General features: G+C 38.1%; 1 long non-coding RNA gene across 1 annotated transcript; it reads left to right on the plus strand.

Moving 5' to 3' along the window:
- Nucleotides 1-7,609: 7,609 nt before the first annotated feature.
- On the plus strand, nt 7,610-9,400 carry LOC143902174 (uncharacterized). Its single transcript, XR_013258286.1, has 2 exons — nt 7,610-8,833; nt 8,931-9,400. It is a non-coding gene; the product is annotated as an uncharacterized LOC143902174 (long non-coding RNA).
- The last annotated feature ends 402 nt before the right edge of the window (nt 9,401-9,802 follow it).

Genomic DNA, 9,802 nt, shown 5'->3' on the forward strand with positions numbered 1-9,802 from the left:
TGGACTTAGAAATTTTGAGGTGTGACCCTTTGAGGGGTGTAAATTTGCAGAACTCGCGAGAACTGCCGATTTTTGAAAAAAAAAATACTTTTTGGGACTTTGAAATTTGGGGGTTGACCTTTGGAGGGTGTAACTTTTGCAGAACCGGAAAATCCATTTTGAAAAAAAAAAATTTTGGTGAGATTATGAAATTTTCGAGGTGTGACCTTTGGAGGCTGTAAACATTTTGCAGAACTCCGGGAAACTGGCCTGTATTTTTGGATAAAAAAATGCTTTTTAGAATATAAATTTGTGATTGGTGGACCCTTGGAGGGCTGTAACTTTGAACTCGCCTCTTAAAAAATACTTTGGGATTGAAATTTTGCAGGTCCGGCGAGAACTGCGATTTTTGAAAAAAAATACTTTTGGGATTATGAAATTTTGATGGTGTGACCTTTGGAGGGCTGTAATTTTGCAGAACCGGCAGAACTGGCCGATTTCAAAAAAATTATTTTGGGATTAGAAATTTTGAGGTGTGACCCTTTGGAGGGCTATTTCCTATGACTTAAACTCCGGCGAAATGCCGTTTTGAAAAAAAAATAACTTTTGGGACTTATGAAATTTTCGAGGTTGGACCTTTTGGGGTTGAAACTTTTGCTGAACTCCGGAGAACTGCGATTTTTAAAAAAAAATATCTTTTGGACTTATGAAATTTTGAGATGTGACCTTTGGGGGCTGTAACTTTTGCGAACTCCGGCGAGAACTGCCGATTTTGAAAAAAAAAATACTTTTGGGACTTATAGAAATTTTCGAGTGTGACCTTTTGAGAGGGTGTAACTTTGCAGAACTCCGGCGAGAACTGCCGATTCCAAAAAAAATACTTTTTGGGAATTATGAAATTTTGGGTGACTTTGGAACCCTTTGGAGGCTGTAATTTGCAGAACCCGGCGAAATGCGATTTTTGAAGAAAAATACTTTTTGGGACTTATGAATTTTGATGGCGACTTGACCCGAATCTTTTTGGTAAAAATAGTTTGGTTGAACTTTCGTGTGCCCGGAAATGCCGTATTTGAAAAAAAAATACTTTGGGACTTATGAAATTTTAAGGTGTGACCTTTGGGTTAACTTTTGAGACTCGGCGAACTCCGTTTGAGCTGAAAAAAAAAAAATACTTTTTGGGACTTATGAAATTGTGTGCCCTTGAGGGTGACTTTTGGAACCGGGAGAACTGCCGATTTCCGAAAAAAAAAAACTTTTTGGCTTATGAAATTACTGTGTGGACCTTTGGGGAATTTTGCAGAACTCCGGAAACTGCCGATTTTTGAAAAAAAAAAAATATTTTTGGATTATGAATTCAGTTTGACTCATTAGCTGTACCTTTGAGAACTCCTTTCTGGAAAAAACTGCCGATTTAAAAAAATAACTTTTTGGAACTTTTGAAATTTCCGGGATGACCCTTTGGAAAGACTGACATTTTTGATAAAACTTTCTGGACTTTTAAAAAAAAAATATCTTTTGGGAACTTTGAAATTCCGGATTTGAACTTTTTGAAGACTTTAACTTTTGATTGAATTTCGAGGTACCTTTGGAGTGAATAAAAACCTTGCGATTTATAAAAAATATTTTGGGACCTTGGATTCATGAACTTTTCGAATCCGTTTAGAAAATAATCCGATTTCAAAAAAATACTTTTTGGGATTAGAAATTTTCGAGGTGTGACCCTTTGGGGGCTAACTTTTGCAGAACTCCGCGAGATGCTTTTGAAAAAAATACTTTTTGGGACTTTTGAATGAGGTGTACCCTTTGGAGCTTACTTTTGGCAGATCCGTGAAACCATTTTGGAAAATATTTTGATATGAAATTTGGATTGACCCTTGGACTTTGAATGGGATTTAAATGAGAAATGACTTGAGTGTACTTACTCGAAGAAAATTTAAAATTTGTGTGACTTGGGCTGACTCGAACCCGGAACGCGATTTAAAAAATTTGGATTATGAAATTTTCGAGGTGTGACCCTTTGGAGGGCTGTAACTTTTGCAGAACTCTGGCGAAAACTGCCGATTTAAAAAAATAAAATACTTTTTTGGACTTATGAAATTTTCGAGGTGTGACCCTTTGGAGGGCTGTAACTTTTGCAGAACTCCGGCGAAAACTGCCGACTTTTGAAAAACAAAAAGGGTTTGGGGATTTATGAAATTTTCGGGGTGTGACCTTTTAGAGGGATGTAACTTTTGTAGAACTGCGGGGAGAACTGCCGATTTTGAAAAAAAAAATACTTTTGGGACTTATAAAATTTTCGAGGTGTGACCCTTTGGAGGGCTGTAACTTTTGCAGAACTCCGGCGAGAACTGCCGATTTAAAAAAAAAAATACTTTTTGGGACTTATGAAATTTTCGAGGTGTGACCCTTTGGAGGGCTGTAACTTTTGCAGAACTCCGGCGAGAACTGCCGATTTTTGAAAAAAAAAATACTTTTTGGGACTTATGAAATTTTCGAGGTGTGACCCTTTGGAGGGCTGTAACTTTTGCAGAACTCCGGCGAGAACTGCCGATTTTTGAAAAAAAAAATACTTTTGGGACTTATGAAATCTTCGAGGTGTGACCTTTGGAGGGCTGTAACTTTTGCAGAACTCCGGCGAGAACTGCCGATTTTTGAAAAAAAAAAATACTTTTTGGGACTTATGAAATTTTCGAGGTGTGACCCTTTGGAGGGCTGTAACTTTTGCAGAACTCCGGCGAGAACTGCCGATTTTCAAAAAAAAAAAATACTTTTTGGGACTTATGAAATTTTCGAGGTGTGACCCTTTGGAGGGCTGTAACTTTTGCAGAACTCCGGCGAGAACTGCCGATTTAAAAAAAAAAATACTTTTTGGGACTTATGAAATTTTCGAGGTGTGACCCTTTGGAGGGCTGTAACTTTTGCAGAACTCCGGCGAGAACTGCCGATTTTTGAAAAAAAAAAATACTTTTTGGGACTTATGAAATTTTCGAGGTGTGACCCTTTGGAGGGCTGTAACTTTTGCAGAACTCCGGCGAGAACTGCCGATTTCCAAAAAAAAAAATACTTTTTGGGAATTATGAAATTTTCGAGGTGTGACCCTTTGGAGGGCTGTAACTTTTGCAGAACTCCGGCGAGAACTGCGGATTTTGAAAAAAAAAAGACTATTGGGAAAATATAAAATTTTGGAGGTGTGATTCTTTGGAGGGCTGTAACTTTTGCAGAATTCCGGCGAGAACTGCCGATTTAAAAAAAAAATACTTTTTGGGACTTATGAAATTTTCGAGGTGTGACCCTTTGGAGGGCTGTAACTTTTGCAGAACTCCGGCGAGAACTGCCGATTTTTGAAAAAAAAAATACTTTTTGGGACTTATGAAATTTTCGAGGTGTGACCCTTTGGAGGGCTGTAACTTTTGCAGAACTCCGGCGAGAACTGCCGATTTAAAAAAAAAAAAATACTTTTTGGGACTTATGAAATTTTCGAGGTGTGACCCTTTGGAGGGCTGTAACTTTTGCAGAATTCCGGCGAGAACTGCCGATTTTTATAAAAAAAAAAACTTTTTGGGACTTATGAAATTTTCGAGGTGTGACCCTTTGGAGGGCTGTAACTTTTGCAGAACTCCGGCGAGAACTGCCGATTTTTGAAAAAAAAAAATACTTTTTGGGACTTATGAAATTTTCGAGGTGTGACCCTTTGGAGGGCTGTAACTTTTGCAGAACTCCGGCGAGAACTGCCGATTTCCGAAAAAAAAAAATACTTTTTGGGACATATGAAATTTTCGAGGTGTGACCCTTTGGAGGGCTGTAACTTTTGCAGAACTCCGGCGAGAACTGCCGATTTCCAAAAAAAAAAAATACTTTTTGGGACTATGAAATTTTCGAGGTGTGACCCTTTGGAGGGCTGTAACTTTTGCAGAACTCCGGCGAGAACTGCCGCTTTTTAAAAAAAAAAATATTTTTTAGGACTTATGAAATTTTCGATGTGTAACCCTTGGGAGGGCGGTGACTTTTGCAGAACTCCGGCAAGAACTGCCGATTTTTAAAAAAAAAAATACTTTTTGGGACTTATGAAATTTTCGAGGTGTGACCCTTTGGAGGGCTGTAACTTTTGCAGAACTCCGGCGAGAACTGCCGATTTAAAAAAAAAAATACTTTTTGGGACTTATGAAATTTTCGAGGTGTGACCCTTTGGAGGGCTGTAACTTTTGCAGAACTCCGGCGAGAACTGCCGATTTCCAAAAAAAAAATACTTTTTGGGACTTATAAAATTTTCGAGGTGTGACCCTTTGGAGGGCTGTAACTTTTGCAGAACTCCGGCGAAAACTACCGATTTAAAAAAAAAAAAAGAAAAAAAATACTTTTTGGGACTTATGAAATTTTCGAGGTGTGACCCTTTGGAGGGCTGTAACTTTTGCAGAACTCCGGCGAGAACTGCCGATTTTTGAAAAAAAAAATACTTTTTGGGACTTATGAAATTTTCGAGGTGTGACCCTTTGGAGGGCTGTAACTTTTGCAGAACTCCGGCGAGAACTGCCGATTTTCAAAAAAACAACGTTTTTGGGGAGATTTGAAATTTTCGAGGTGTGACCCTTTTGAGGGCTGTAACTTTTGCAGAACTCCGGCGAGAATCTTTGAAAAAAAAAACTTTTGGGTAAATTTTCGAGGTGTGACTTTAAGGAGTAACTTTTGCAGAACTCGGAGAATGCGTTTGAAAAAGAATAACTTTGGATTATGAATTTATTGAGTTTGAACTTTTGGAACTTTGAAACTCCGGCGAGAACTCCGATTTAAAAAAAAAATTTTTTGGACTATGAATTTTGAGTGGACCCTTTGGGGCTGTAATTTTGGAATCCGGCGAGAACTGCCGATTTCCAAAAACTTGAAAAATATTTTGGGATTAAACTTTTGGGGTTTCTTGAGGCTTACGAACCCGATTTGGAAAAGCATTTTTGAAAAAAAAATTGGAATTTTGAGGTGACCCTTTGGAGTGAATTTTGAGCCTGAAACCGATTTAAAACGAGAAATGGATTTTAAAAAAAATACTTTGGATTGAATTTGAGTGGCTGAGGCTTTGAAATGAACCCTCGGGACTACGATTTTCAAAAAAAAACTTTGGATTAAATTTTGATCGCGAGAGCGTTTTTAAAACTCGGGACTCGAATTTTGAAAATTACTTTGGAGTACTTTTGGAACCCTTGGAGGCGTTTTCAAACGCAAACTGGATTTGAAAAAAATACTTTTGGGTTTAATTTTGCGAATGGGAGATGCCGTTAATAAAAATTTTTGGAAAATTTCGATTCGAGTAACTTTTGCGATGCAAAATCGTTTTGAAACTTTGACTTTGAACTTCGGGTGACTTGGAGTGAAAATCATTGGAAATGAATTTTAAAAAAAAAATTGGCTTAATTTGAGGACTTTGAAACTTTTGGACTAATGATCCAATGTATGAATCGAGGTTACTTTGGCTTAATTTGCAGGACTGCGAAATCGAAAACATTTTGATTGAATTTGGGTGCCTTTGGGGGTAACTGCGAACATTAAAAAAAATGTTGATTGAGTTGATTGGGGTATTTGGACCGGAACTTAAGAAAAACTTGCTAAATTGGGGACTTAGTGATTTGACCCGGGGCTGCTTAAAAAACTTTTGAAATTTCAGTGATTTGAGGGCTGTAACTTGGAATCGAAACTGCGTTTAAAAATACTTTTGACTTTGATTTTGAGGTGTACTTTGGCGACTTTTGCGATCCGAAAAACCTTTTGAAAAAAATTTTTGGGACTTATGAAATTTTCAGGTCCTGGAGGGCTGATTTTGCAAATCGAACTTCGATTTTAAAAAAATATTTTTGGACTTATGAAATTTAGTTGACCCTTGGGGGCTGTTTAACTTTTGCAGAATCGGGAGACTGCGATTTTGAAAAATACTTTTGGATGAAATTTTCGAGTGGACCTTTGAGGGCTAATTTTGAGGAACTGGAACTCCGATTTCAAAAAAAATCTTTTGGTAAAATTTTGGGTTGACTTTGGGCTGTACTTTTGGAGGCGAACTGCCGATTCCGAAAAAATCTTTTACAAATTTGATTAATTTCGTGGATTGAGTGATTGCGACTCGAACTGCGATTAAAAAATACTTTGGATATAATTGAGGTGTCTTTGGGCTTACTTTGCAAACTCCGGCGAATTAAAAAATTTGGATTAGAATTCGAGGTTGCTTTGGGTATTCGACCGCGAAACTCGATTAAAAACTTTGGATAATTCGAGTGACCCTTGGGCGATTGCAACCCGCGAAACGCCATTAAAAAAATTTGGTTATAATTTTACTTTCTGGGACTTATAAAATTTTCGAGGTGTGACCCTTTGGAGGGCTGTAACTTTTGCAGAACTCCGGCGAGAACTGCCGATTTTTGAAAAAAAAAATACTTTTTGGGACTTTTGTAATTTTTCGGGTGTTGCCCCTTGGAGGGCTGTAACTTTTGCAGAACTCCGGCCGACAACTGCCGATTTTGAAAAAAAACAAAAAAAAAATACCTTTTTGGGACTTATGAAATTTTCGAGGTGTGACCCTTTGGAGGGCTTTGTAACTTTTGCAGAACTCCGGCGAGACTGCCGATTTTTGAAAAAAAAAAATACTTTTAGACTTATGAAATTTTCGAGGGTGACCCTTAGGAGCTGTTAACTTTTGCAGAATTCCGGCGAAGAACTGCCGATTTTTGAAAAAAAAAAATACTTTTGGGACTTATGAAATCTTTCGAGGTTTGGACCCTTTGGAGGGCTGTAACTTTTGCAGAACTCCGGCGAGAACTGCCGATTTTTGAAAAAAAAAAACTTTTTGGGACTTATAAAATTTTCGAGGTGTGACCCTTTGGAGGGCTGTAACTTTGCAGAACTCCGGCGAGAACTGCCGATTTTTGAAAAAAAAAAATACTTTTTGGGACTTATGAAATTTTCGAGGTGTGACCCTTTGGAGGGCTGTAACTTTGCAGAACTCCGGCGAGAACTGCCGATTTTTGAAAAAAAAAATACTTTTTGGGACTTATGAAATTTTCGAGGTGTGACCCTTTGGAGGGCTGTAACTTTTGCAGAACTCCGGCGAGAACTGCCGATTTTTGAAAAAAAAAATACTTTTTGGGACTTATGAAATTTTCGAGGTGTGACCCTTTGGAGGGCTGTAACTTTTGCAGAACTCCGGCGAGAACTGCCGATTTTTGAAAAAAAAAATACTTTTTGGGACTTATGAAATTTTCGAGGTGTGACCCTTTGGAGGGCTGTAACTTTTGCAGAACTCCGGCGAGAACTGCCGATTTTTGAAAAAAAAATACTTTTTGGGACTTATGAAATTTTCGAGGTGTGACCCTTTGGAGGGCTGTAACTTTTGCAGAACTCCGGCGAGAACTGCCGATTTTAAAAAAAAAAAATACTTTTTGGGACTTATGAAATTTTCGAGGTGTGACCCTTTGGAGGGCTGTAACTTTTGCAGAACTCCGGCGAGAACTGCCGATTTTTGAAAAAAAAAATACTTTTTGGGACTTATGAAATTTTCGAGGTGTGACCCTTTGGAGGGCTGTAACTTTTGCAGAACTCCGGCGAGAACTGCCGATTTTTTGAAAAAAAAAAACTTTTTGGGTCTTTTGAAATTTTCGAGGTGTGACCATTTGGAGGGCTGTAACTTTTGCAGAACTCAGGCGAGAACTGCCGATTTTAAAAAAAAAATACTCTTTGGGACTTATGAAATTTTCGAGGTGTAACCCTTTAGAGGGCTGTAACTTTTGCAGAACTCCGGCGAGAACTGCCGATTTTTGAAAAAAAAAAATACTTTTTGGGACTTATGAAATTTTCGAGGTGTGACCCTTTGGAGGGCTGTAACTTTTGCAGAACTCCGGCGAGAACTGCCGATTTTTGAAAAAAAAAAAACTTTTTGGGACTTATGAAATTTTCGAGGTGTGACCCTTTGGAGGGCTGTAACTTTTGCAGAACTCCGGCGAGAACTGCCGATTTTTGAAAAAAAAAATACTTTTTGGGACTTATAAAATTTTCGAGGTGTGACCCTTTGGAGGGCTGTAACTTTTGCAAAACTCCGGCGAGAACTGCCGATTTTTGAAAAAAAAATACTTTTTGGGACTTATGAAATTTTCGAGGTGTGACCCTTTGGAGGGCTGTAACTTTTGCAGAACTCCGGCGAAAACTGCCGATTTAAAAAAAAAAAAAAAAAAAAAATACTTTTTGGGACTTATGAAATTTTCGAGGTGTGACCCTTTGGAGGGCTGTAACTTTTGCAGAACTCCGGCGAGAACTGCCGATTTTTGAAAAAAAAAACTTTTTGGGACTTATGAAATTTTCGAGGTGTGACCCTTTGGAGGGCTGTAACTTTTGCAGAACTCCGGCGAAAACTGCCGATTTAAAAAAAAAAATAAATAAATAAAAATACTTTTTGGGACTTATGAACTTTTCGAGGTGTGACTTTTTGGAGGGCTGTAACTTTTGCAGAACGCCGGCGAGAACTGCCGATTTTTATAAAAAAAAAAAACTTTTTGGGACTTATGAAATTTTCGAGGTGTGACCCTTTGGAGGGCTGTAACTTTTGCAGAACTCCGGCGAGAACTGCCGATTTTTGAAAAAAAAAAATACTTTTTGGGACTTATGAAATTTTCGAGGTGTGACCCTTTGGAGGGCTGTAACTTTTGCAGAACTCCGGCGAGAACTGCCGATTTAAAAAAAAAAAAAGAAAAAAAAATACTTTTTGGGACTTATGAAATTTTCGAGGTGTGACCCTTTGGAGGGCTGTAACTTTTGCAGAACTCCGGCGAGAACTGCCGATTTTTGAAAAAAAAAAATACTTTTTGGGACTTATGAAATTTTTGAGGTGTGACCCTTTGGAGGGCTGTAACTTTTGCAGAACTCCGGCGAGAACTGCCGATTTTTGAAAAAAAATACTTCTTGGGAATTATGAAATTTTCGAGGTGTGACCCTTTGGAGGGCTGTAACTTTTGCAGAACTCCGGCGAAAACTGCCGATTTTTGAAAAAAAAATACTTTTTGGGACTTATGAAATTTTCGAGGTGTGACCCTTTGGAGGGCTGTAACTTTTGCAGAACTCCGGCGAGAACTGCCGATTTTTGAAAAAAAAAATACTTTTTGGGACTTATGAAATTTTCGAGGTGTGACCCTTTGGAGGGCTGTAAATTTTGCAGAACTCCGGCGAGAACTGCCGATTTTTGAAAAAAAAATACTTTTTGGGACTTATGAAATTTTCGAGGTGTGACCCTTTGGAGGGCTGTAACTTTTGCAGAACTCCGGCGAAAACTGCCGATTTTTGAAAAAAAAAAAAAATACTTTTTGGGACTTATGAAATTTTCGAGGTGTGACCCTTTGGAGGGCTGTAACTTTTGCAGAACTCCGGCGAGAACTGCGATTTAAAAAAAAAAAAGAAATACTTTTTGGGACTTATGAAATTTTCGAGGTGTGACCCTTTGGAGGGCTGTAACTTTTGCAGAACTCCGGCGAGAACTGCCGATTTTTGAAAAAAAAAAATACTTTTTGGGACTTATGAAATTTTCGAGGTGTGACCCTTTGGAGGGCTGTAACTTTTGGATTGAATCTTCGGCGTAGATGCATTTGAAGCAAATACTTTTGGGATTGAAATTTTGCAGACTCCGCGAGAAGCCGATTTTTGAAAAAAACTTTGGGAACTTTGCAGAATTCGGCAGTGACCTTTTGAAAAAAAAAGTACTTTTGGACTTATGAATTTTCGGAGGAATGCGATTTGAAAAGAGCTTTTTGCTAGAAACTTCGAGGAATGCCGATTCAATGAAGAATACTTTTTTGCATGAAAT

The sequence above is a fragment of the Temnothorax americanus genome, unplaced genomic scaffold (genome assembly GCF_048541705.1).
Source record: "Temnothorax americanus isolate GAGA-0224 unplaced genomic scaffold, ASM4854170v1 Scaffold386, whole genome shotgun sequence".
Classification (NCBI taxonomy): domain Eukaryota; kingdom Metazoa; phylum Arthropoda; class Insecta; order Hymenoptera; family Formicidae; genus Temnothorax; species Temnothorax americanus.